Here is a 27,369-nt window from a genome sequence, read left to right as displayed (position 1 = left end):
GGGGCTTCTCAGTCCCCAAAGCACTTGGTCGAGTTTACCTGGGGAGTCGTGCTGGAAGCGAAGTGCAGGTTCGTTCAAGATGGCCAGTCCCACGTGTCTCGTCGCACCCACGGGTCTCAGCTTTGCTGTAGATGTGAGTTGAGGTCGGAGAGGTCTGGGAATCTGGGTCTCGTCGGGCTCTGAAGTCTGGATCCTCGAGGGAAGACGACAAAGTGAAGCCGCTGGACGCATGATGGTGCCTGCGGATGCAGGGTGGGCACTCCTTGCCCACAAGGGAGATTTCGACAGTCTTCTGTGGAGCAGAACGTCGAAGTCCAGAGTTTCTTCTTGTAGAGTAGTTCAGGATTAATCTAGTTTGGAATGGGACCAGCTCCTACCTTTATCCTGCTAAAGGGGGCTGCACTACTGACTAGGTCCCTCCCCTGGGTGGGACCAGGAAGGGGGTGGTTACACCCCCTATCCTTTGTCCGGTTTCTCGCCAGAGCTTGGGCTGGAGTGCCCCAGAAACTGGTTTGAACCGGTGTATGCACAGGGCACCTTGTGTGCCCCAGGCATGTCTCATTCCTTTCAGGCCTATCCTACCCAATACACAAAACCCTGTCTGGGGTGGTGCTAGCACCTCCCAAGGCAGGAAACCCTTTGTCCAAGCCGCCCTCGCTGGAAGGACTCCCAGCAGCAGGAGGTCAGACTTGTGTCTGTGGTGGCAGCATCCATTTTGTGATGCCAAGGCTCGAGTTAACTTTAACCGGGGTTCACAGTTACATACATGTCGTGTCCCTCTAGAAGGGTAGAATGCTACCCCCGTCGCCGGGAATGGCGAGGGGGTAGTATTCCAATTCGTATGACACCTTACTCGACATGTTTTGATAATGTTATACCAGAGTTAGCATTCAACCGCGAGGTCGATAATGCACTTAAGAGTATATGGTATAGCGTTATCATGGAACAGCTATTAGGACTTGGTTCCGCACGCTGCAGACGGGCTCAGCTCATGCCAGAGCACCATCTCACATAATTCCAACAAGCACTCTGCCTTCAGGATTGTTAAGGCCTGCCATAGGAGTGACTGATAGGAGGATATGTGTCCATTTTAGGGTTAGATATAGGTATACTATATCTACAGCAAAGGGTGATTACACCACCTTGCCCCAGCCAGTTGTGTCAGTTTTAGATGGCCAGCCAGGGGTGGCATAATACATGCTTCAGCCCCTGGTAGGCCCTGGGTACACCTATGCCCTGGATACCTAAGGTATACTGTACAGGGACTTATAAGGTGGCCCAGTACCAATTGGTAAATGCACCTAAAGTACATGGTTGTCAATTTAGAGAGAGAACAGCTAGGCTGTGGGTCTGATTAGCAGGCCCACAGCCAGGGAAAGTTGGAAATCAGTGAAGCAAAAAGCAAAAACCTGGGGTGACCATAGGATTGCAGACCCCACTCTCCTACAGATATGTTCACACAGCTAAAGTGCAAAGCCGTAAAGAGCAACATTTTACCACAGGCAAACAGTGCATAAATACAGACCTCGAGCACCGATTGTTATTCTCCCCGAATTAGGACCTCCGTTTGTGACATGTTTGTTTGGCTGACAGTGATAAAACAAAAAAAATAAAACATGTTTTAAGAAAGATATATATTTATCACATGACAAACACGCCTGAGACCATGCCTGGTTAGCCAAAGCAACTCAGTGCACGCAGACCCTATGCAACTGATTCTCTTCAGAGATTTTCCAAATCAAAAATATACCTAATATTTCACAGCCATGTGGGCTCATAGAACGAGTTGGCTCTTAAGCAGATCCGGTCTAAAATCATGGCCAACTGTGCTTTTGCTACAGAAAACACTGACAAGATTGGCTAGTATGTACAGGCCAAGTTGGAGGATATCTCTAGCAGAGTCCTTGAGGTAAGGGAGTGGGTTTGTTTAATGGAGAATGACACTGCAAATGTGCTCCAGCTTCCTAGTGTATGGAAAGGGAACTCAAGTAAGTTGCTGGCAGAGCGGTGGAGTAGAGTTATTATTATTATTAGGGATATTTGCAAAGCGCCTGGTTACGCAGAAAGCGTGTCCCCGCGCTAGAACTGGGGCTTGGAGACAGATGAGGAGGGAGACCTAATTAACTCTGAAAGAGGTGCGTTTTAAGTTTCTTTCGAATACTCAATTCTGAGGAGTCCAAGCGAAGGTTGAGGGGCAGGTCATTCCAACTTTTTGCCACCAAGTAGCGAAAGGACCTCCCTCCCATGCGAGTCCTGCTAACCCTAGGGACTTTTAACAGGCCTCCGTGTGAGGAGCGCAGGGCGCGTGATGGTACATACCTGGTGAAAGGTTATTGAGTGGGGCTGGCGCCTTTCCAGCAAGAATACGATGGCAGGTGCATAGGGCCTTGAATGCAATTCTGCTTCTTACTGGCAGCCAGTGGAGGGTCTGAAGGGCAGCTTTGGAGTTGGATCTTTTGGGGAGATTGAGGATAAGGCGGGCTGCCGCATTCTGTAACACCTGAAGGCGGTTTGTTGTCTTACAGGTTGTTCCCAGATACAGTAGGTTTCCATAATCCAACCGTGATGTGACGAGTGCATGCACCAGCGTTCTACGGGCGGACGTAGGGAGGAGAACAAGGACCTTCCGCAGGCTTTTCAAAACACTGAAGCAGACACCCGCCACCCGGTCTATCTGGGGTCTAAAGGAAAGGTCCGCGTCGAGGTAGATGCCTAGGTTTTTGACTTCCTGACGGGGCGTTGGGGCTTCTCCTAGGCATGGTGGCCACCACGCCGATGACCAAACAGATGGATTCTTCCCTACCACGAGCACCTCGGTCTTGCTACCGTTAAGTTTGAGGCAATTGGTGGACATCCAGGTTGCCAGTTCTTGCATGCAGATCCTGAAGCTGTCCATAGCAAGAGCAGGTGCATGCGAGAGGGAGATCACCAGCTGCGTGTCATCGGCGTAGGACACAATTTGCAACCCATGACCTACAGCAATGGAGGCCACTGGGGAGACATAGAGATTAAAAAGAGTGGGACTCAGGGACGATCCCTGGGGAACTCCCCGGCCCAAATCTATGTCCCTAGAATAGTGGTCGCCCTGGCGGACCTGAAAGCTTCTCCCAGTCAGGTAGGATTGGATCCATTGGAGTGCAGCCCCTGATATTCCTCCATTATTCAGACACTGTAGCAAGGTGGTGTGGGCTACAGTGTCGAATGCTGCACTCAGATCCAATAGGATGAGGGCCATAGTATGACCCTCATCTGCCCCCTGGCGTAGGGATTCCACCGCTGTCAGGAGCGCAGATTCTGTGGAGTGGCGGGGACGGAAACCAAATTGGGTATCATGAAGTAAGGCAGCCTTATCCACGAAGTACATTAGTTGCCGATTAACCGTTTTTTCTGCCACTTTGGCCAGGTAGGGTAGAAGGGAAATTGGTCTAAGATTGTCTAGTTTGGCAAAACTGACATTCGGTTTCTTCCTGAGGGGTAAGACCACCGCTTTTTTCCAGTCGTTGGGCACGGTATTGGTGTTGAAAGATATGTCTAGTAGGTGTCTTAAGTAGGGTTCCAGTACCACTAAACTATCTGTTAGGCGTTTGGGTGTAGTGGGGTCACGTGGAGATCCCGACTTCACAGATCTGCAGATTTTTAGAAGTTCATCTGAGGGCGGGGTGACAAAGTTGGTCAGTCTTTGTCTATCCCCCCATATCCTAGGGCTTTCGACAAATTCTAGCCCGTTAATGGGTTGAGTTGGGAAAGCCGAATAGATTTTTGTTATTTTTTCAGAGAAGAAATCTGCGATCCTATCGCAGGATTCAGGCGAGCAGTCAGCTGGGGTAGTTGCAGGTTTTCCGCTTGAAAGAGTTTTGTAGATCAGAAAAAGCTCCTTCATTGAGTTACCAGCTTCGCTGATTCTCGCTGTGTAATAGGTTGACTTGGACTTTCTGATTAGTCCATGGTAGAGGCGCCTCACACTCAGGTAGGTGTCTCTAGTTTCTTTAGAGGGTTCCCCCCGCCAGTGTCTTTCTGCTCTTTTCAGTGCGGCTTTCCTGACTCACAGTTCGTCATTGAACCAGGGGGCTGTTTTTTGAACGCGGCTACCTGTTTTGGCTTTTGAGAGGGGAGCGGTGGAGTCAAGAGCCTCATTAATGCGTTTGCAAAGATTGGTGTTAGCTGTGTCGGCATCATTTCCTCCGGGGTTTCCCCCTTTAGTCAGTGCCTCACAAAATTTGGATTGGGTGAAGGTGGCCCATCTCCGCCTCAGGTGGTAGAGTGCCACTGTTGGCGGAGTTTTTCCTCCAGGAATACGTATGGAGAAAGGTACTAAATGGTGGTCAGACCAGGGGATCGGGATAGGGGTTGAAGCTTCTGTTTCATTCCAATTAACACATATGGGATCGAGCAGATGTCCTAGTTGGTGAGTAGGACCCTTAACAATTTGGCTCAGTTGAAGGGCTCCTAATGCCTGACAGAAGTTCTTGCTGACGCTATCGGAGGGATTATTGAGATGTAGGTTGAGGTCTCCGAGTACCAGAAATTTTTCTTTGCATAGTGCCGTCTCTATGATACCCTCGACCAGGCTCTCTTCAAACCTGGCCAAAGGTCCCGGGGGTCTATAAATTAACACGCCCTTCAGTGTGCAACTATTATTCACTTTGATGGTGAAACTCCCTGCTTCACTATCTAGGATGGGGGAGTGATCTAGTTGGCAACGTAGATTTTCTTGGACTATGATTGCGATTCCACCTCCTCTTCCTTTGGGTCTATCCTGTCAGTGCATGGTGTAACCCTCTGGGAGTGCCTCGAGGACATCAGGAGTGGAACCTTCGTCAAGCCAGGTCTCCGTTAAAAACATAAGGTCCCACCATTTCTCTGTGAGTAGATCATATAGATCTAATTTATGTTTCCGTAACGAGCGTACGTTGAGTAATCCGCACTGCAAGATATGGTCCGTAGTGGCTGTGTTCGCATCAGGATCAGGGTCATAGGAGAAGTGACAGTTTTCGCAACCTATGTTGTCCTCCACTCGTAAGGTATGTGTGCAGGATATAGCAGTGTTGTGACGGAATTTTGTCAGTTCCTTTTTGCTCCACCGGATATGATCCTCCTGAGGAGCATAGGGTATGGCCCTGGACCGCGTACGGGCGCAGACGGGCTTGCCTTAGGCGTGCCTTCGGTGCGCAGACGGCGCGCCCGCTGCGCTCGTCCGCTGCGCTTCCGGTGGAAGCACATTTTTATGGTATGAGGGGGGCGTGGCCTAAGGGTGGTGGGCGTGGCCGCAGTGATTCCACTGAGTGGCGTCAGCCGTAGAAAGTTTCCCTTGACAGCGTTCAGGTCGGCTGTGCTGGGGGTGCAGAGGGCGAGAGGCAGGTAGGATCTTGTTATTTGGTTAAAAACACAGTATCACACAAGAATTAAAAGTATTAAAACAACAAGCAGTCTTAGCGTAATTCTCCCGGCTTTCCGCCTCAGGAGCTTACCAGTGCTCGAAGAACAACCATGTTTGCATTTCCAGCCTCAAGGAGTGGCTCAGAATCTGGCTTAATGGACGGTTTGCTGTGAGAAAGATCCCGGTGGGTTTGGACTCTCCACACATGTAACTGAAAGAGTGCATATATTAAATACATGTGGTTATAGAAGTGATCACCTTCCTGGATTTCCACTATGTGCCAGATAATCTCTGGGTTCGAAATATCACTATACCACTAGAATGCTATTTTTTGGGTGGATTCTATTAGTTAAATAGTGTATTTATTTGTCCGTGGTGTAACATATAAAAATTATAATTATAAACAAAGAGGTTAAAAATATATTTCCTAATTATCCATGTGCAAGGCAGATGACAGATGATCCTAGACCCCATTTGACATTTATGTAGTCATTTTTGCACAACATAAAAAAAAATTGATGATCCAGGCACCTGTCCTCACTGCGAGCACCTGTCAGGAAGAACTCTCAAAGACAGGGAAAGAATTCGCATTTATGGCCTGGCTCACAGGTCATCCAGAGGAAGGTCTCCGGTGAAGAAGGGTTCCAAGAAGGCTAGAACATCTTCAAAAGAAAAGTCTTCCCACCCTTCAGCTTCAGCGCCAGGCTTGACGCTGAGGAAAGAACCACCGGTGTGTCGTTTGTCTTCAAAACTACCGTCGACGGCGGGCTCGCCGTCGAAAAGAAGAACAGGTACGTAGACGACGTCGAAGGATCCAGCTCCGTCGTCGAAATCCCCTCCGCCGTCGTCAACCGGGCGACGATCAGCGTCAAGGAAGGTAACTCCGCCGCCGTCAACCGGGCGATGGTCGGCGTCGAGATCCACGGCCCCTCCGCCGTCGTCAACCTGGCGACGATCGGCGTCGAGGGAGGTCACCCCTCCGCCATCGTCATCCAGACGACGACTGGCGTTGAGAAGTGTGACCCCTCCGCCGTCGTCTAAGAAACGACGTTCGGCGTCGAGGACCAAGAACCCTCCGCCGTCGACAGAAAAACATCGGTCGGCGTCGAGGACGCAGTCTCCGTAGGCATTTCGTTGACGCTCGGCGTCGAGGGTGACCAATACCCCTCCGCCGTAGTCACACAGACATTTGACGTCGAGACAGAGGGCTCCGTCGACGGCTGGTCATTGCCGTTCGACGTCGGGAGAAAAGGCTCCGTCGACGGCTGTTCATCGCCGTTCGACGTCGAGAGAGAGGGCTCCGTAGACGGCAGGTCATTGCCACTCGACGTCGAGAGACCACAGATCCTCACATCGATCGCCTTCGAGGCATTCGAGGTCGAGATTGTTGGACCCGCCGACTCCCAAGAGGCGTTCCACGTCGAGAGAAAAACATACAAAGCCAGAACGCTCGACGTCGAGACATTCAGAAAGGGCTTGATCGTCGTCAAGAAACTCTGTGATCATGGTTACGGAGTCAGCTTCTCGTCATTCTACTTCACAGTCTTCTGGCTCCTCAACAACATCCTCAAGGTCCAGAAGTCCTGTCCTCAGATCTCCTGTGCGTCAGCCAGATCCTTCGGCTGCGGAGGTCAGACTATCACCCAGATGGTACAAATCATTGGACCATTGGCGAGATTCAGGGGCTACCAAACGGATGCAAGAGTACGTCAGTCCGCAGCACAGATCTCCTCTCCAGAGACTGGTGGATGAAGTGGACAGGCGTAGTCCTCCCAGGCGCCAAGCAAACAAATCACCTGTGAGAAGACCAACCAGATCTCACTCTTCCAGAAGGGAAAATCCGGTGAGATCCCGATCTCCCAGAAAAGATCCTGTCAGATCTCGTTCACCAAGAAGACAGGATCCGGTCAGATCTCGCTCTCCTAGAAAGAAAGAGCACCCAAGAAGATCACGTGAGAAGAGGCACGGTGCTCACCGTAGACATCGAAGAACTCCGTCTACTTCCTCTACCTTTTCGGCCAGGTCTTCCAAGAGGGATTACTCTCCCACGTTGACAGATAGTCCTACTTCCAGATCCTCTCCAGTGGATGACATCGGCACTTATCTGGATGTCCTGCAAGGAGGAGCTCAGAAGCTGAGCATTGAAATGTCTGTCACCCAGGTTACTACGACAGTGATTTTTGAAACTTTGCACAAAAAATCTATCTCTCGTCCACTGCTGCCTTTAGTCCCGGGGATTATGGATCCGGTCAAGGACGTTTTCCTAACCCCAGCAGCCATCAGAGCGGTGCCAGCCCGCATACAGAAGAAATACAAGCTGGCTTCTTCTGACCCAGTTTTTGTAAAATATGACCCTCCAGCAGACTCTGTGATAGTGGCAGCGGCGAGGAAGACGCATGCAGTTGCTGCTTCCTCTTCAGTCCCACCAGATAAGGACAGCAAATCTCAGGATTCGTGGGGTCGCAAAGTTTGCAATTCAGCTGCCTCCACGCTGAAGGTCTCCAGTGCGGCCGCACTGCTGGGTAGATACGACAGAGCCTTATGGGACTCCATGGAGAGGTTCAAGTCCAAACTGCCAAAGGAAGACCAGAAGGACTTCGAAGAAACTATGACAGAAGGATGTCTGGTGGCGAACCAGTTGATAAGCACAGCAGCGGATGGTTCAGTGCTTGCGGCACATTCCTACTCACATGTGGTTTGTGCCAGTAGGTCGGCTTGGTTGCGCCTCACAGGGCTGAAGCCGGATGCTCAGCATCGCATCCTTAATCTCCCTTTTTCGGGTTCCTCTCTCTTCGGAGAACATGCTGACGAAGAGATGACCCGTATGAAGACTGAACTGGATACGGTAAAAGCGGTGGGTTTGGAGAAGAAAAAAGAATTCAAACGCCGCTTTAAGACCAACAGGGGGAGAGGGGCTCAACAGAGGGTTCAAACCCCTCAGTGGTCCCAGAATAAGAACCAAGGAAAATCCCAGTTCCGAGGCAAATCCAACAGAGGTAGAGTAGGTCACCAGCAGTCCTCTACCACCACGAGAGGAGGAAAGGCTTGATCAGTGGCTTCCTCTGGCGCCGTTGCCCATTCCAGTGAGAGGAAGTGCTTCACAACACCTGACAGAGTGGGTCAGCATCACAAAAGATCAGTGGGTGCTGAATATACTGCGCAATGGATACAGGCTTTCGTTTCCGTGCGCTCCCAAAAAGCATTCCTCCAAAGACCTCTTGCCCTCACCAACTGAGCTTGCTCCGCAGAGAAGTGTCAGTCCTACTACAAAAAAGAGCTATAGAGGAAGTTCCTCCCTCTCAAAGAGGATAGGGAGTCTACTCAAGATACTTTCTTGTCCCAAAAAAGATCAGGAGGACAAGTTCAGGCCTATACTAGATCTGCGTCTCCTCCCTGCTGGGTTCCATGGCGTCCTGCATTTTTCTCATCCCGAACGCCAGGCTGAGAATGCGCCCTCTACAACAGGCTCTCGAAGACCAGTGGGACCAGGCGACAGGGCATTGGGAAGATCGTATTACTCTTTCCCAAACAGCGAAGGATGCCATCAAATGGTGGACTCGGACGAGGAATGTGCTGGTGGGAGTACCTTTTCATCAGCCACTACCCACCCAGTCTATAGTGACAGATGCCTCTCTACAAGGCCGGGGAGCGCACATGGGTCCCCTTCAGATTCAGGGTCAGTGATCTGCACAGGAGCAGACGTACCACATAAACATGCTGGAGCTCAGAGCGGTGTTTCTAGCTCTAAAAGCTTTTCTTCCACCGATTGAGTCCAATTCAGTCTTAGTTCAGACAGACAATACAACCACCATGTTCTATCTGAACAAACAAGGAGGCACACGATCTCGCCCTCTCTCCCGGGAGGCTCAAACCATCTGGCACTGGCTTCTCTCTCGAAACCTTTCAGTGGTGGCGGGGCACCTTCCAGGCGAGTTAAACATCAAAGCAGACGCACTCAGCAGGCACTTCGAAGATCAGCTAGACTGGGTGCTAAACGACGAAGTGGTAGAAGAGCTTTTTCGTTGTTGGGGGCGTCCAGCCATAGACTTGTTTGCGGACGAAGAAAACGCAAAATGCAACGCCTTCGTGTCCAGATTCCACCGGCCAGGCACGCTGGGGAAGGCTCTCCTGATGGATTGGTCGGGAACTTTTGCCTACGCGTTTCCTCCCTTGCCTCTGATTCCGAAGGTAGTTTCCAAGCTCCTCAAGTCGGACATGGAAATGATCGTGATAACTCCGGATTGGCCACGACATTGGTGGTACCCGGACCTACTGCATCTGTCTGTGTGTCCACACAGACGACTTCCTTGCAAACCGGACCTGTTGAGCAAGATGAACGGGAGGATACTACATCCCAACCTCTCATCACTGAACCTGACACCATGGCACCTGAGGTCCTGCAATATGGGCATTTGAATCTGCCTCCCGAATGTATGCACATTTTAAAGGAGGCTAAGAGACCTTCCACGAGAGCGTCTTATGCGTTCAAGTGGAAAAGGTTCTACATATGGTGTAGGGATCATCACTTAGATCCGACTAAAGGGCAGGAGGAGGTAATCCTGCCATACCTCCTTTCCTTGGCAACTTCTGGTTTGAAATATGCTTCCATTAGAGTGCATTTGTCAGCCATAGTAGCGTACAGGAAATCACCAGATCAGATTTCTTTCTTTCAGGTTCCGGTGGTTAAGGACTTCCTCCAGGGGTTAAAAAAAGTGTATCCCCCTGTGCGAAATCCTTCTCCTCCTTGGGAATTGAACCTGGTTCTATCCAGGTTAATGTCACCTCCTTTCGAGCCCATCCACAAGGCCTCCTTGCAACATCTCCCTTGGAAGACGCCCTTTTTGGTGGCTATTACCTCAGCGCGCAGGGTGAGCGAGATACAAGCGCTCTGTGCGAAGGAACCATATACTGTTTTCCACCACAATACAGTAGTCCTGAGGGCTCATCCATCTTTCTTGCCTAAAGTGGTTTCTGATTTTCATATAAATCAGTCCATTTTCCTCCCTTCGTTTTTTCCAAATCCTACGACCCCAGCCGAGCGGTCACTGCACTCCTTGGATCTTAGAAGAGTGCTCAAGTTCTATTTGGAAAAGACTAAAGGGATCAGGAAAACGGATCAACTGTTTGTGAACTATGGTTCAATGAGAACGGGACTTTCCAGCGGCCAAGAGGTCCATCTCAGATGGATTGTCTCTTCCATTAAATTGGCCTATCAGCTTGCAGGCAAGCCTTTATTGGTGTCACCCAAAGCGCATTCCACTAGAGGGAAAGCTGCTACAGTAGCTTTCTTACATGACATTCCAATGTCAGAAATATGCAAGGCTGCAACCTGGAAATCGGTTCATACCTTTACGAGGCATTACTGTCTCGAATCTGATTCCAGGGCCGATACTCAAGTAGGGCAAGCCTCCTTGAGAAATCTGTTTGGGTAGCCTATAGCCTGCTCAGGCTTGTTGATAAGATTACTGTCTTGTCATTCCTTTGCCCGCAAGGATGAGGAGAGGCTCGCTATTCTATTCTAATGCTTATGACTATTTATGAGGATCCCCTGGAAGAGAAGGATTAGTTACTTACCTGTAATCCTAGTTCTCTTCCAGGGGTATCCTCATCAAAGTCATAAGCAACCCTCCCGCCTCCCCGGGCAAAAAATATTCTTTAATAAGGAGATATTGTTAACCTATTTTGTTACTGGGTTTGTTTAAGTCTCCGAAAAGAACAACTGACCTAACTGTCACCCCTGAGGCATGATGGGATACCGGGGGTCATGGGTGCCTTAAAGGCACGGTGTCAGTTTTTTTGTATACAGCTACAGGTTAGCTTTTCAGTCTGTTTAGACTGTGAGTTTGCAATGCAGCCTGGGAGCTTTCTATGCTTTCAGGGTGTTATAAGAATTTCTACTGCTGCCTAAGCATTAAAACAGTTTCTAAACAATCTTTGGTGTTGTTTCTCATGTTTATAATACATATTATTCATGTATGGTGGAAATTCTTCACAGCATATTTCAGCTCTGGTGTGATTTGGCTGCTATTGCATGTTTATATATATATATATATATATATATCTCCACAACTTGGCTCAGCTTAGGTGACCCCTGGCGCTCTGTCACCGGTGCGTTTTCCTCGGCAGAGCCCTGCCGAATTAATTTCCAAAACCACCTTCGCAGGCAAATAAAAACGCACTCGAGAAATTCTTCCTTCCACAGATGTTTATTGCACCCTCACACTTGCAGATACCAACGCGTTTCACCGCCTACAGACGGCTTGATCACGGTCAATACCACTTCTCTTTCAATCACCTATAAGGTGTCTTAGTGCAAAGTCATGTGATAATCACCATTTCCTGTCAACACTGGGGCATTCTGGATGATGTAGTTTCATGATATCTATGTATGTTACACAGAGTAATTTGACTCACGCATTGTCTAGTATTTCTCTTGGTCTTATCGATATAGGCATAATTTAACCTACTCCCGCCCTCTAGTGGGCTGATGTTTATTTTAAATTCATTTCTCGCCCTCCAGTGGGCGTAAATTAATTGCATGCTATCTATGTCATTCCTTTGCATACAACGACCAACAATTGTAACCCACCATTACCAACATGTTACCCTATATATTCTAAGCTGTTACCATTTTGTGTTGACATTATTTGGAAATTAAAGGAATTATTTTTATATACAAATACAATCTCTCGTAGCGATCCTGCAGTGGCACAGATTCATATTTACACAGACATTTATAGATGAACATAAAGTTCTTCGCTCTGGTTAAGACCTTCCGGATGTAATGTTCTGAAGTTTAGTATTTGCCGAGATTCCCTGCATCTCAATTTGCGTTCTCTGTCTCCACCCCTCTCATGTGGAACAATGGTTTCTAATGCATAGAATTTCAAAAGTTTCCAGTCCCCGTTGTGAGATGCCTCCATATGCTTAGCTACGGCGTTGGCTCTGTCCTTATTCACCGTTGCCCTTATGTGCTCCAAAATTCGTAGCTTTAGCTCCTTCTTTGTGCTCCCAATGTATTTTAATGCGCACGGGCACTCAATTACATATACAACGAATTCCGTTTTACAATTGATCAGTTGTTTGATCACCCAAGTTTTCTTGTTGGGCATGGTCACTTCTTTTTTGTTCACCGCAATTTGACATGCTTTGCATTGCTGGCATTTTTGGAAGCCTTTGGTTTTGAGCCATTGGATGCCCTTTTTCTTAATTTCCGGGTTTCGGTGGTGACTATGGACTAATTTGTCCTTCAGACTTGTTGCTCTTCTGTATGTAACCTCTGGATGTTTACCCATGATTTTTCCTACAGTCTCATCCAGATGCAGGATTTTCCAATTCTTCCTTAGGATAGTTTCAATTTGTTTTGATTCTCTTGAATGGTCGATGATAAGTCTCACTTTTTGATTTTCAGTTATTTTCGGTTTGGTTTGCAATGTGTCCTCCCTTTTTGTTTCATTCGCTCTTTTCCAGCCTTTCATGATGACACCTTTCTTGTACCCCCGTCGTGCGAATCTCTTCGCCATTTCGCCACTGCTCGTAGTCCACTCCTTTTCCTCCGAGCATATCCGACGGAGCCTCAAGAACTCCCCATACGGGATGTTGTTTTTTACTGAGGGTTGGTGGAAGCTGTCCGCATGTAGGGTTGCATTCGTTGAGGTTTCTTTCCTATAGAGTGTAGTCTCCACCTTGTTTCCATGGATATAGATTTTGGTATCCAAAAAGGTTACTTCTTCATGGCTGATTGTGTAAGTAAACCTTAAATTTGTGTCCGTGGAGTTCAGTATTTTAAAATAGGTCTCGAATTCCTCTGTTGTTCCGTCCCATACTATCAAGAGATCATCAATGTATCTCAGCCATTTTGCTATTTTCATTACATGATGATCATTGTCCGGATGCCAGGCTACCTGTTGCTCCCACCATCCCATTGTGAGACATGCAAATGCTGGGCTGAAGGAGAACCCCATCGCACATCCCTTGATTTGCTGATAAACCTCTTCCCCGAAGAGGAAGATATTTTGAGTGAGGCATAACTCAATCATGTCCAAAAGCATCTGATTGTGTCCATTAAATTGTATATTCCTTTCTTTCAGAAAAAAAGCGCATGCCTTTATTCCAATGCTATGCTCTATGTTAGAATACAAAGCAGTGACGTCCATTGTTATTAGCATGTAGGTGGGTTGCCATGATAGGTCTTGCAGGTTTTTCAAGAGATCACCAGTATCCCTTAGGTATGAGCTTAAGTTCAAAACAAACGGCATGAGAAAATAGTCGATATAGTTCGCCACAGGTTCCATGAGTGAGCCCTTCGCCGAGACAATCGGTCTCCCTGGTGGTTTTAGTGGGTTCTTATGAACTTTGGGTAGGAAATAAATGGTGGCAGTAACCGGGTGTTTCGTTGTTAAGAATTTGCTCTCATCCACATCAATCAAATTTTCACTGCACCAATCCATTATCTTCTTATCCAGATTTGATTTGAAGATTAGAGTGGGATTTTGTTCCAATTTCCTATAGTATTGTTTATTCCTCAACTGAGAATGGGCTTCGGTTATATAATCTTTTGTGTCTAGGATCACAATATTTCCGCCCTTGTCGGCCATTTTTATTGTTATTTTTTGATCCTCCATAAGGTCTTTTAGGGCAGCTCTTTCTTCCATTTTCAGATTGTCACGATATTTGTTGCCCCTGATTTTGTAGATGTCTTGAATTACTGCCTCTTGAAAGAGGTCAATCTTATTACCTTGTGGTAATTGTGGGTAAAACTTAGACTGCGATTTCTTTCCACTAAGGCCGGCTCCCTTTTGAGGGCAGGCGACTTCTTCAGGGATCACATCATCTCCATCCATGGTGTCCAAATTTACAAGCGTCATCAGTGCTGGTAGGTTGCTTGCTGTAAGTCCTTGCGCTTCCATATTTGTTTCTGATTGCTTCTCCTTTTTCTTCCTAGCATAATTTGACATTTCCTGATTTTCTTCAAAAATCTTCGCCAGTTTGATTTTCCGGATATATTTGTATATATCTATGCGCGTCTGCGCCATATTCATCGTTTCTGTGGGGCAGAAGTTAATGCCATGTTTCAGGAGCGATTCTTCATTCTGATTTAGGGGACGAGATGAAAGATTCATTATCACTAATTCATCTGTTATGTTACTTTCATGCCAATTTATTTCAAGGTTTTCTGACGCATGCTCCTGGTTTTTGTTCCGATTTCCTCGGAGGAGCCACTTCCTCCTGTTGCCTCTCCTGGTTTTTTTGATGCTGTTGGGGGACCCGATCTTGGCACCCATTTGCGTCCTCTGCCTCTGGCTCTCCCTCCTTGGCTTTGGCTTTGGTTTTGTTCCCACAATCTTTGGCTGAGAACAAGCCTCATATCCCCTAAAAAATCCCGGGTGGTTTGGTCCATATTTTCTTCCGTTCCTTCTTCATTAGTCCCCACTGATGTTAGCGAAGTTGCACTTGACCGACTTTCAGAATTTCTGCGGCTTTGTTTCTGACTCTGAAAAATGTCAAATTTTTTTGCATATGTAAATATGCGTCCATGGATGTAGTCCTCTTTGTCCCTTTGATATTTCATTTCCTTACGATTTTTTACAGTGTCCTCATGTTTTTCCACATACTTTTCTAGGTCCGTTTTTAATTTCATCATTTCCTCATTCATTTCTATTTTTGCTAATTCATTTTCTAATTCATGTAATTCCTCTTTGATTTTTGCTAAGGATTTTTCCAGATGCTTGACTAATATCGTCATAAGCCCCAATGAGGATTCCAAAAGATATTGTCCCCATTCATTCAGCAGTTCATCCGTGACATCTTGTTGGCTAGGCATTAATGATAACCGCAGGCCCCTTGGCACTCTTTTTACTTCCAAATATTTTTTAATGGTGATTAGTTCCCACCATTTATTTATTTCCTTTTTGCTCAGTTTTTCCCATATCTCATCAAAGAGAGAGACTAATTGTTCACTTCGCTTTGCATCTCATGGATAAAAGAGATGCAAAGCGAAGTGAACAATTAGTCTCTCTCTTTGATGAGAGCGCAGTGACACAGCAAAAGGAAACGAGCAAGCAAAATATACAGAAGTCAGACACTAGGAGTAAATTGAAGATATGGGAAAAACTGAGCAAAAAGGAAATAAATAAATGGTGGGAACTAATCACCATTAAAAAATATTTGGAAGTAAAAAGAGTGCCAAGGGGCCTGCGGTTATCATTAATGCCTAGCCAACAAGATGTCACGGATGAACTGCTGAATGAATGGGGACAATATCTTTTGGAATCCTCATTGGGGCTTATGACGATATTAGTCAAGCATCTGGAAAAATCCTTAGCAAAAATCAAAGAGGAATTACATGAATTAGAAAATGAATTAGCAAAAATAGAAATGAATGAGGAAATGATGAAATTAAAAACGGACCTAGAAAAGTATGTGGAAAAACATGAGGACACTGTAAAAAATCGTAAGGAAATGAAATATCAAAGGGACAAAGAGGACTACATCCATGGACGCATATTTACATATGCAAAAAAATTTGACATTTTTCAGAGTCAGAAACAAAGCCGCAGAAATTCTGAAAGTCGGTCAAGTGCAACTTCGCTAACATCAGTGGGGACTAATGAAGAAGGAACGGAAGAAAATATGGACCAAACCACCCGGGATTTTTTAGGGGATATGAGGCTTGTTCTCAGCCAAAGATTGTGGGAACAAAACCAAAGCCAAAGCCAAGGAGGGAGAGCCAGAGGCAGAGGACGCAAATGGGTGCCAAGATCGGGTCCCCCAACAGCATCAAAAAAACCAGGAGAGGCAACAGGAGGAAGTGGCTCCTCCGAGGAAATCGGAACAAAAACCAGGAGCATGCGTCAGAAAACCTTGAAATAAATTGGCATGAAAGTAACATAACAGATGAATTAGTGATAATGAATCTTTCATCTCGTCCCCTAAATCAGAATGAAGAATCGCTCCTGAAACATGGCATTAACTTCTGCCCCACAGAAACGATGAATATGGCGCAGACGCGCATAGATATATACAAATATATCCGGAAAATCAAACTGGCGAAGATTTTTGAAGAAAATCAGGAAATGTCAAATTATGCTAGGAAGAAAAAGGAGAAGCAATCAGAAACAAATATGGAAGCGCAAGGACTTACAGCAAGCAACCTACCAGCACTGATGACGCTTGTAAATTTGGACACCATGGATGGAGATGATGTGATCCCTGAAGGAGTCGCCTGCCCTCAAAAGGGAGCCGGCCTTAGTGGAAAGAAATCGCAGTCTAAGTTTTACCCACAATTACCACAAGGTAATAAGATTGACCTCTTTCAAGAGGCAGTAATTCAAGACATCTACAAAATCAGGGGCAACAAATATCGTGACAATCTGAAAATGGAAGAAAGAGCTGCCCTAAAAGACCTTATGGAGGATCAAAAAATAACAATAAAAATGGCCGACAAGGGCGGAAATATTGTGATCCTAGACACAAAAGATTATATAACCGAAGCCCATTCTCAGTTGAGGAATAAACAATACTATAGGAAATTGGAACAAAATCCCACTCTAATCTTCAAATCAAATCTGGATAAGAAGATAATGGATTGGTGCAGTGAAAATTTGATTGATGTGGATGAGAGCAAATTCTTAACAACGAAACACCTGGTTACTGCCACCATTTATTTCCTACCCAAAGTTCATAAGAACCCACTAAAACCACCAGGGAGACCGATTGTCTCGGCGAAGGGCTCACTCATGGAACCTGTGGCGAACTATATCGACTATTTTCTCATGCCGTTTGTTTTGAACTTAAGCTCATACCTAAGGGATACTGGTGATCTCTTGAAAAACCTGCAAGACCTATCATGGCAACCCACCTACATGCTAATAACAATGGACGTCACTGCTTTGTATTCTAACATAGAGCATAGCATTGGAATAAAGGCATGCGCTTTTTTTCTGAAAGAAAGGAATATACAATTTAATGGACACAATCAGATGCTTTTGGACATGATTGAGTTATGCCTCACTCAAAATATCTTCCTCTTCGGGGAAGAGGTTTATCAGCAAATCAAGGGATGTGCGATGGGGTTCTCCTTCAGCCCAGCATTTGCATGTCTCACAATGGGATGGTGGGAGCAACAGGTAGCCTGGCATCCGGACAATGATCATCATGTAATGAAAATAGCAAAATGGCTGAGATACATTGATGATCTCTTGATAGTATGGGACGGAACAACAGAGGAATTCGAGACCTATTTTAAAATACTGAACTCCACGGACACAAATTTAAGGTTTACTTACACAATCAGCCATGAAGAAGTAACCTTTTTGGATACCAAAATCTATATCCATGGAAATAAGGTGGAGACTACACTCTATAGGAAAGAAACCTCAACGAATGCAACCCTACATGCGGACAGCTTCCACCAACCCTCAGTAAAAAACAACATCCCGTATGGGGAGTTCTTGAGGCTCCGTCGGATATGCTCGGAGGAAAAGGAGTGGACTACGAGCAGTGGCGAAATGGCGAAGAGATTCGCACGACGGGGGTACAAGAAAGGTGTCATCATGAAAGGCTGGAAAAGAGCGAATGAAACAAAAAGGGAGGACACATTGCAAACCAAACCGAAAATAACTGAAAATCAAAAAGTGAGACTTATCATCGACCATTCAAGAGAATCAAAACAAATTGTCACTATCCTAAGGAAGAATTGGAAAATCCTGCATCTGGATGAGACTGTAGGAAAAATCATGGGTAAACATCCAGAGGTTACATACAGAAGAGCAACAAGTCTGAAGGACAAATTAGTCCATAGTCACCACCGAAACCCGGAAATTAAGAAAAAGGGCATCCAATGGCTCAAAACCAAAGGCTTCCAAAAATGCCAGCAATGCAAAGCATGTCAAATTGCGGTGAACAAAAATGCCCAACAAGAAAACTTGGGTGATCAAACAACTGATCAATTGTAAAACGGAATTCGTTGTATATGTAATTGAGTGCCCGTGCGCATTAAAATACATTGGGAGCACAAAGAAGGAGCTAAAGCTACGAATTTTGGAGCACATAAGGGCAACGGTGAATAAGGACAGAGCCAACGCCGTAGCTAAGCATATGGAGGCATCTCACAACGGGGACTGGAAACTTTTGAAATTCTATGCATTAGAAACCATTGTTCCACATGAGAGGGGTGGAGACAGAGAACGCAAATTGAGATGCAGGGAATCTCGGCAAATACTAAACTTCAGAACATTACATCCGGAAGGTCTTAACCAGAGCGAAGAACTTTATGTTCATCTATAAATGTCTGTGTAAATATGAATCTGTGCCACTGCAGGATCGCTACGAGAGATTGTATTTGTATATAAAAATAATTCCTTTAATTTCCAAATAATGTCAACACAAAATGGTAACAGCTTAGAATATATAGGGTAACATGTTGGTAATGGTGGGTTACAATTGTTGGTCGTTGTATGCAAAGGAATGACATAGATAGCATGCAATTAATTTACGCCCACTGGAGGGCGAGAAATGAATTTAAAATAAACATCAGCCCACTAGAGGGCGGGAGTAGGTTAAATTATGCCTATATCGATAAGACCAAGAGAAATACTAGACAATGCGTGAGTCAAATTACTCTGTGTAACATACATAGATATCATGAAACTACATCATCCAGAATGCCCCAGTGTTGACAGGAAATGGTGATTATCACATGACTTTGCACTAAGACACCTTATAGGTGATTGAAAGAGAAGTGGTATTGACCGTGATCAAGCCGTCTGTAGGCGGTGAAACGCGTTGGTATCTGCAAGTGTGAGGGTGCAATAAACATCTGTGGAAGGAAGAATTTCTCGAGTGCGTTTTTATTTGCCTGCGAAGGTGGTTTTGGAAATATATATATATATATGTATGAGTATATATATGTGGGGCACATATAATATAGTGTTTCTGGGGTCCCGCGCATGGGCGGGAATATTCTAATGCTTATGACTTTGATGAGGATACCCCTGGAAGAGAACTAGGATTACAGGTAAGTAACTAATCCATATGAGTATCTGTGCACAAGACAGATATGCCTCTTACTTTGTCACATAGAGGCAAGAGGTCGACATAGATGAATTATTTAAGTGATCCTTTAGAGTTCTAAAATGCTTGCCTTGAATATAAGGATGGTAATGGCACCAGGTGTACTACCACAGCCTTGCATGAAGTGTCCGCCAATCACAGGTTTTAAAGGCCCTCTTACAAGTCGCTAGTACCGCTGCCTCCCATCTGAATTTTCATAAAGAGAGAAGTATGATGATCCTTTACTCAGCAGCTTCCATGTGGAAGACTGAATGACTTGACTGTAGAACGCTGTCTGAATAAAGGTCTGGATATCAGTCTGTGTGGGTAGATTGGCAACTACAGCAGGAGGGACAAGGGTAATAGATGTAATGGAAATTAGCAACATCATTATCTCTTTGTTGTTAGTACTGTCTGATGTATTCTTGTAAATAATCTTTCAACATGCAGCTTAGAGTCATGCAACATCATGCTTTATCTGTCCAGTGCAACATACATACCCCTTGTAGTCAAACTAATAGAAGGTGTAGTTAATGTACTTAGCATTCTTTCTACCTGGTTCATGTTTGTGCCACTGGTGGTGGCAATGACTGCCTGTCTTCCTTGGTGCCCATGTACCCCTTGATGGCTGTTCCATTGCCACATACCTCCTTGGAGACCTATGGCTGTCCTGAGTGCTGTAATGCTCCCGGTGGTGTGTGTGGAGATCTCTGCTGTTGCATGAGGTCAGCCACCCTGAGGTGCTGCCATCACATTATACCTCCTCTTAACATAGTGATACAGCCATCTGCATCGCATCCCTCCTACCGGTGAATGACAGTATCAATTAAAGGAGCTGCTTTCAGTACATAACCAGTAGTTTTGCCTTGTATTGAGGATGGTGATGCATCCCATCAGTGCTGGGCCAATGTGTGATTATGTTTTTGGAGAGAAACAGAGAAAGTGATTGTCACTATAAGGGTTCACATTTTGATTCATACTTTGCCTGCCTAATCAGGTGACCCATTTATGTGGCCTTATCTTATGCATCTCGGATCTTTTCTGCTATGTGGAATCAGGTTTGTTAGGCTGAGTTAAACACATATCAGTAGGTAATTGGCCATGACATATGAGGCTGTCATAGGATCTTGTAGACTCTATAATTCAGTGGTGTCAGGTAAAATGCTTTGTAAATGACCTGAGGTCATCATCATAAAGAAGAGTCTTTCTTCCTCCAAGTAAAATACTAATGGCACAGTCATAATAAAGCCTGCCATGGTTCAGTAATAACGGTACAAATCCTAATTTAGAGCATGCATTTGAAGTCGCAGGGCCCTGTGTTTTTGGCAAGGTCGCAATTATTTGATGTAGACCATTGCACAATGCCCTTTGTTTTCACTGCTTAATATGCTTGCTCCACTCAACCATTTTTCTGGACATAATAGGTACTCTTGTATGTAGTATGTCCTATGTTGAGGATGGAATACATTATATGCTTTGTACCAGGCAGTAATACTATCCAGTGGAGTCCACTGATGCAACCTTTTCCTTAACTCTCCCTAAATACAGCACTAAGTAGGGTGCGCAGTCTTCATTTTTGTCCTTGCAAGTTTCGACCCCTGCAATGATTTCCATAAAACCAAATGCCACTATTTCGCTTTTCCACTTGTCCACAAGATGATCTACAATAACCTTGATGTAGGAATCCACCACTTTCGAGTGGTATCTCTGAGTTTTTTTTGTATTTTTATTGAGTAATTTTCTGTCATATGTTGACGCTGGGTAGTGAGAGAATGTAAAACACCTAGGCAGTCTTGGCAGCGTGTGATCGGCCCCTAAAACATAGCACTTTATGTAAAAAATGCCCATTTGCTTGTTTAACTCTAAAGGAAGTTTGCAGTCACAATCTGGAATCGTTTGATATTAGGGGCCATACGTGGTGCCAAATTGTGTGTGGAAAACTTCTGCATACTTAGATAAGATGTTAATATGCTCCATAAAACGTTGATACTTAGAAATTATTCTCTGGTTCAGTATAGAATTGTTTTCAATGCAGTTAAATTGCCTGATGTTTATCAGCGCAAGACCAGGCTAATGAGTAAAGTCATTAAGTATTTTTATTCAAACCAATGGCAACTGTTTTCTACTGGAAAATCCATTGATTTTCATTTAACAACCGTATTTTATATACTTCCTGTATCGAAACACCTGGATTAATATTTTCCAAATGATCCATATGAGTTATTCTACTGTGTGATTTTCTGCCTTAAGGTGTGTGACAGGTTTTGTGATTAGCTTGTCTTATCTTATCTTGTTGCTGGGTTCCAGCATCCTGATCTTGGCCATGTGGGTAATCATGTCAATATAATGCATCTGGCACGGACACAGTATCTAATAAATGATCTTTTTATTTTGCATTTGGTGTGTTCTTCTTGTGTAACAAAATGGACATGCCTCGGTTGTTTTATTTAGTATCTCATATTATGTCTGTCGGGTGTGCGCCAAATGATCTTTAAGTTTCCCTATATGTTTAAACGCAAAAGTTCATGCCTAGGATATAGTCTCATCCTCCGTTATCGCTCGTTCAGTTCTTTATATTATGTTATTTTATTTATAGAACTTGCAAATGTGAAGCTTCTTGTTGGTAAGAAAGCTCATAAAAAGTTAAAAGTGAAAGAATGTGTAAAGCAAGAATTAATGATTAAAAAGCAACATTTTGTGAAGCCATTAAAAGATGTTCACATTAACCATGGTGCAAAGGTTAAAAGGAAATTTATTTGTGCAGCTTCTCTGCTGCTGTAGAAATGGAGTGGTCACCAAAGAAGACTGCTCTTGTTTTTGACAATTTGGTTGAAATTGACTGAAAGCAGCAACTGAGTGGGATCAGCAGTGGGTGAATTAAAAGGCACAATCATAAAAGTAATCTGAGACAAAATCCTAACTTTACGACGTTCGGTATTCACAAAGGGCATTTAGGAGTATAAAGTTAGGATTTTGTCTCAGTTAAACTTAAATTTTGGTCTTAAGTTAAACTTTAGACCAAAACTTAAACTTAAGACCAAAACTTTGTCTCAGTTAAACCTAAGTTATGGTCTTAAGTTAAACTTAAGACCAAAACCTTGTCGCAGTTAAACTTAAGTTTTGGTCTTTAGTTAAACTTAAGACCAAAACTTAAATTTAAGACCAAAACTTTGTCTCAGTTAAACCTAAGTTTTGGTCTTAAGTTAGTCTACACAGAGCATCTCATCTATTAAAATGTACCATTTAATATGATTTTGAACAACATCATTGAATGAATTGTACAGATAAGAATTGCATAGATGGTATTTTAAAATAGACCACAAAACATTTGATTTAGATGACAGAAACAATGGAATGAGAATTTCGTGATCATATTTAAATGAATGGTCTTGTGATTATTATTTCAATATAATTTGTCGTTGTGGATACCAGACAGAAATTGCATTTTTGCTGCTGCTTCACCGAGTGTCATTATGAAAAAAGATAATCAAGTGCTTAACATGTATAGTTGACAGAGAGAGTAAGATGACCTCCATGTTGAGGTAGAATTTTCCGTTGTAACAATATTGTTCGTCTTGTATGTATAGCAGTAAGAGGACGACACGCGGGGTAGGATAGATGTTTGTATGTATAGAAGAAGTATGGCGCCGCGCATAATGGCATTGAAAAAGGCAAAAGCCAAAACAGATTGGTCTTTATTGCAATACATCAAGACACCAAGTCGACCCTCTTGAGTGATCAAGATTTCTTCTACTTTGGGAATCTTTCTACTATTATCCGTGAGTCCACGCTCACATTCTCGCAGCAACCACCATGCGAGGTGCGGCATCTTGAAGTGGATTTATGCAGGACATATTTGTATGCATGTATGTATATATAATATTGACTATATATAATATATAAATGTATGTGTATACATATGTAGATTATATAATATAATGTTGTATTTAAGCTACATACAAATTAAGAACTTATATAAAATATAAAAATATATAAAATTGGAAACCACTTACCTCTCTCGCCCTCAAACAAGTGCTCCCTCTCAACCCCTCGTCCTCCCATCCATAGCTCACTTGTACCTTATCCTGAATCCTCAGGCACCAACCAGTATTGTACAACCGCTTCATGGTGGGATGGGGTTGGTTGGCGCACCTGATTTTTTTCCTCCTGTGTAAAGCTGCATCAATGAATAAAATGATAAACAAAAAATGTAAACGTTGTAATAGCATAGTTTATAGTATTTGTAAGCATGTAGCTGAGAATTCATGAAACGTGTGTTGTGGTTCTGCAGCTGTGAGTACCCACATAGTAATCCAAACTGTCTGGCATGCCTATTCAGTTATGAGACAGACCTCTTGGCTTTGCAAATACTTATTTTCTATGTAGGAATTGTCTTTGCGAGTTATCTTCATGTAGATCTCAGCAATGGATCTCTAAAGTCATGACTACGACAAGCTAGCACCTACACTTGGTGAAGCTATTAGTCAGAGATCCTTACTATGGAGAAGGAGTGAGCATTGTCCATCAGCTATTTCATAGTCTATTGATACATAAAAAATGCTTGATTAAAATTAGCAAGACTTATTGGCCTTGCCTACTCTTATCACATTTTTATAGAGCCAAGCTACTAAGGGTAAGCCCTGCTTTTACAGTTTAATCACTAGGGTGCTTAACTTGGTGAGAGCTCCACCATAGATCACATCAAGACTGAGGCTGCTGTACCTCACAGTTAACAATACAAGTTCTCACACTTTCGGAGATATGCCAAGTGCGAATATCAATGTTTCTCCATACTGTTTCAATGTATGTATCCCTTTCTATCCAGTATTTCTAGATATAACTTAAGTAACTAGTGTGTCAGAAATAGCATAAATGATAATCAAACTGTGCGTACATAATGATGCATGGAGAGGGAGATAACTCAAATTTGAAGGATAATTATTTTCTGACACAGTTTGGCACGTCTTATTTGTTGTAAGCTGAAGATTACTCAAGAAACTTTTATAATTAAGTTCTGTTTAGATCATGCTGATAATGTAGTAAGCTTACACCCTTGAAACCAAAAAGATGGACTTTGGGGCAGTATCACACTTAGGGCACACTACCCTGGTCTGTGTCGCAGTGCGTGATCAACTAGGTGAGATTGACACTGACTGGAACAGTGCACCTTATTACAGCAAATGTGAAGCCACAAGTACAGGTGCAACCCTGTGCCTGCCATGCGAACAGGGCATTAGCTCCCTGTCTGCCTTTCAGTGCAGAGGGCAAACCCGACCTCCTGGGTAGGGACCTCCTGGTAGGCGGTTACAGTATGTGACTGCACCTGCCTATGTGAGAATAGTCCAGTGGCAGGCAACACAAAACTCCAGTGGGGGGTGGGGTGCGGGGGGGGGGTAAACGGGGTAAGGGAAATATAATTATTTAAAAAACGTACCTGTCATATCGCCGATGCGTCTGTGCTTCTCTTCTTTCCTGATGGTGTAGTAGCAGTGCATCGAAAACCAGCCCAGGCTCCCCACCCAATCCAGACGCTGCTCTCATAGCATGAGAGCAGCGGCAGGATTGGTCTGAGCTGCCTTGTTGGACGCTCAGACAGTGCCTTAGTGCCTGTGGCGTTTTTCCAACCCGGTTGTGCGACACAGCTGGGTCGGAGAAACCTTGGTGCCCATGTCTATTTGATCAGCCTAAGACGGCCGGCCAACCTGACATGCGCACTTTACAGTGCACACTACCCCCTCCTCCCTGCCATGCCTGCTCCAGCCCTGCCCAAGACTCCCAGGGTCAGTCAGTCAGTGGATTTTTTTTATAATACTGATATATTATAATTTGATTTTCCGCTGACTAACTCAGTGGTGCGATGCTCCTCTTTCATTACGGAGGAGCCACCCCTGAAGTCGTGGGGCGTCCGTGTGACCCTTCTTACCTGTGCTCAAGGGGCACCCTCAGGCACACCAGCTGTGTGCCACCTCATATGTGGCACACAGTCTGGGCGCCCATCAACTGGTTTATTTATTCTGCTCCTGTGCATCTGTAATACGGAGCGAAATGAGGAAACAAGCTATTTCATGGTAAGACTTAAAAAGTATTTGGCAGGCTGGCTCTTGTGGCATAGTTTGACATGCATGTAAAATATGTAATCACTTCATTTTCTATTAAAGAGGACACAATATGGAAGGGGAGTTTGAATTTAGCAGAGAGTTACTATTAAAATTGTATTGGTAAATTGACTCCAAGGTGAGCAGAGGAATGTTTCTAGTGCATCTCCGTTTCAGCCATTGCATCTGATAATAAATATGTCACACCCCAACCCTCTGAGTATGTGGTGAGTGCAGCGCTCACGGCTAGGCCGAACCTGTTTTTTTTCCAGTGTAGAGGCAGGCCCTCTCTCTTTCTGGACAGTTAATATCTCCTGTTGGAGTAACCGGTGCTGTATTGCATAGAGGCAGTGCATCCATTGTTTTATGTGTACATTATCTACTTCACTTTCCCGTCTGGAACTTAAAGAACTGTTATGGGTACTCTTTTCGCTCTTCCAAAGAGGTCACGTTTGTCGAATCTCAGTATTTGCAGAATAAATATTTTGAAATAAAAAAACATGGGCAAGAGTAAGCAGACACTCTGACGCACAAACATTGTTGAGGATTACTAGGTAATCCAAGTTTAACTCTCCCTGCCTGGGGGAAAGCAGGTAGTTTGCGATGTTAATAGACCAAGTATGAGTAGTTGCCTGGTGCTTTGTACCATGAGCATCACCTACACGTCTGATGTAGTAGTCAATTAAGTATAATTGAAATTTAAATTAATTTGTTTTGTTTATTGCTGACATTGAGCCCTTCTTTATCTCTCATTATCTATACATCTGTCAACAGAGATGCTGTAGTAGGCAGCCGCGGCCCGTTCAGAAAGAACGGTGGGGCGGTGAAGGGGGATTTTGACAGAGGACAAGGAGGTAAAATTGAATATTTATTTGATTTTCCCTCGTGGTCGTCTTTTGAATCCCCTCCCAACCCGGCACCACTTCCCCACCGCTCTTACCTGCACAGACTGATAGTAGGTGGCCAGTGCAAAGAACAATTTCATCGAAAACTCATGTAAAAGAGATTGCTTACTTTCCAATAACTGGTTGAACTGAAATAAATGTGTGAACATCAACTACATTGAATTCTGCTTTTCGACAATCAATAGAGTAATAGGCACAAAAGGAAGACATTTACATATCGTCATTTAGAGGCAGTTGATGGATGGTAAAACATTGTGTCAAATGTAAAGTAATAAGCAAATAGTTGTAATTCCACAGATTATCTGACATGATAAATGATTGTAACTATATTCATGTGAAAAGACAAGACTGATGTGTAATCTTCACGACTAAAACCTATAGGTATTATTTCCTGTTGACACTCGGTATATTAGTACTAGAATGCATGCTTCTGTCCTAGATGTATACTGTTTGTCACCTCTTAATAACTGCTGACCCTGGGAGATTTTCTCAATCTACTCGTGAGCGTCTAATCCAGAGTGTAGGAGCTCGGAAATGCGTGATTTAATAACTCAGCGCGGTAATGCGGGCAGCACTATTGATTTGCGTAACTTTAACCCGCAAGAGTTGGCAAGGCTGTCAGTCGTTTATGCTGTCGTTTGTAACTGCATACTGATATTGAATGTCATACCGTTCATTTTTATGGTCGGGCCGGACAGCCCAAAGAATCATATAAGCAAAACTAGAGAGGAGATTTGGCTTCGCCCAAATGTTAGGGGCCAGGATTACATGTTTTTATTGGCAGAAGTTGTGTGCCTCCACAAAAATGTGCTTGCCCTTCAGGCAGCTGTGATCATTTTGCTTATTTAGCCAGCTGCCTGAGCTTGAACTTTCAAGGGCTCACACAAGACATTGTAAAGCTATTAAAGTGCCGTACTTAACTAGAAAATGTATTGTGTTT

General features: G+C 44.4%; 1 protein-coding gene across 1 annotated transcript in view; it reads left to right on the top strand.

Annotated features, from left to right (window-relative positions):
* Window positions 1–27,369, top strand: part of HOOK1 (hook microtubule tethering protein 1) — a 1,127,940-nt gene that overhangs the window by 181,761 nt on the left and 918,810 nt on the right. The window lies entirely within an intron of this gene.

This window comes from Lissotriton helveticus, chromosome 1_2, assembly GCF_964261635.1.
Source record: "Lissotriton helveticus chromosome 1_2, aLisHel1.1, whole genome shotgun sequence".
NCBI classification, from domain to species: Eukaryota; Metazoa; Chordata; class Amphibia; order Caudata; family Salamandridae; genus Lissotriton; species Lissotriton helveticus.
Note: the sequence above shows the minus strand (reverse complement) of the source record. Positions and strands in the feature narration are given on the sequence as shown.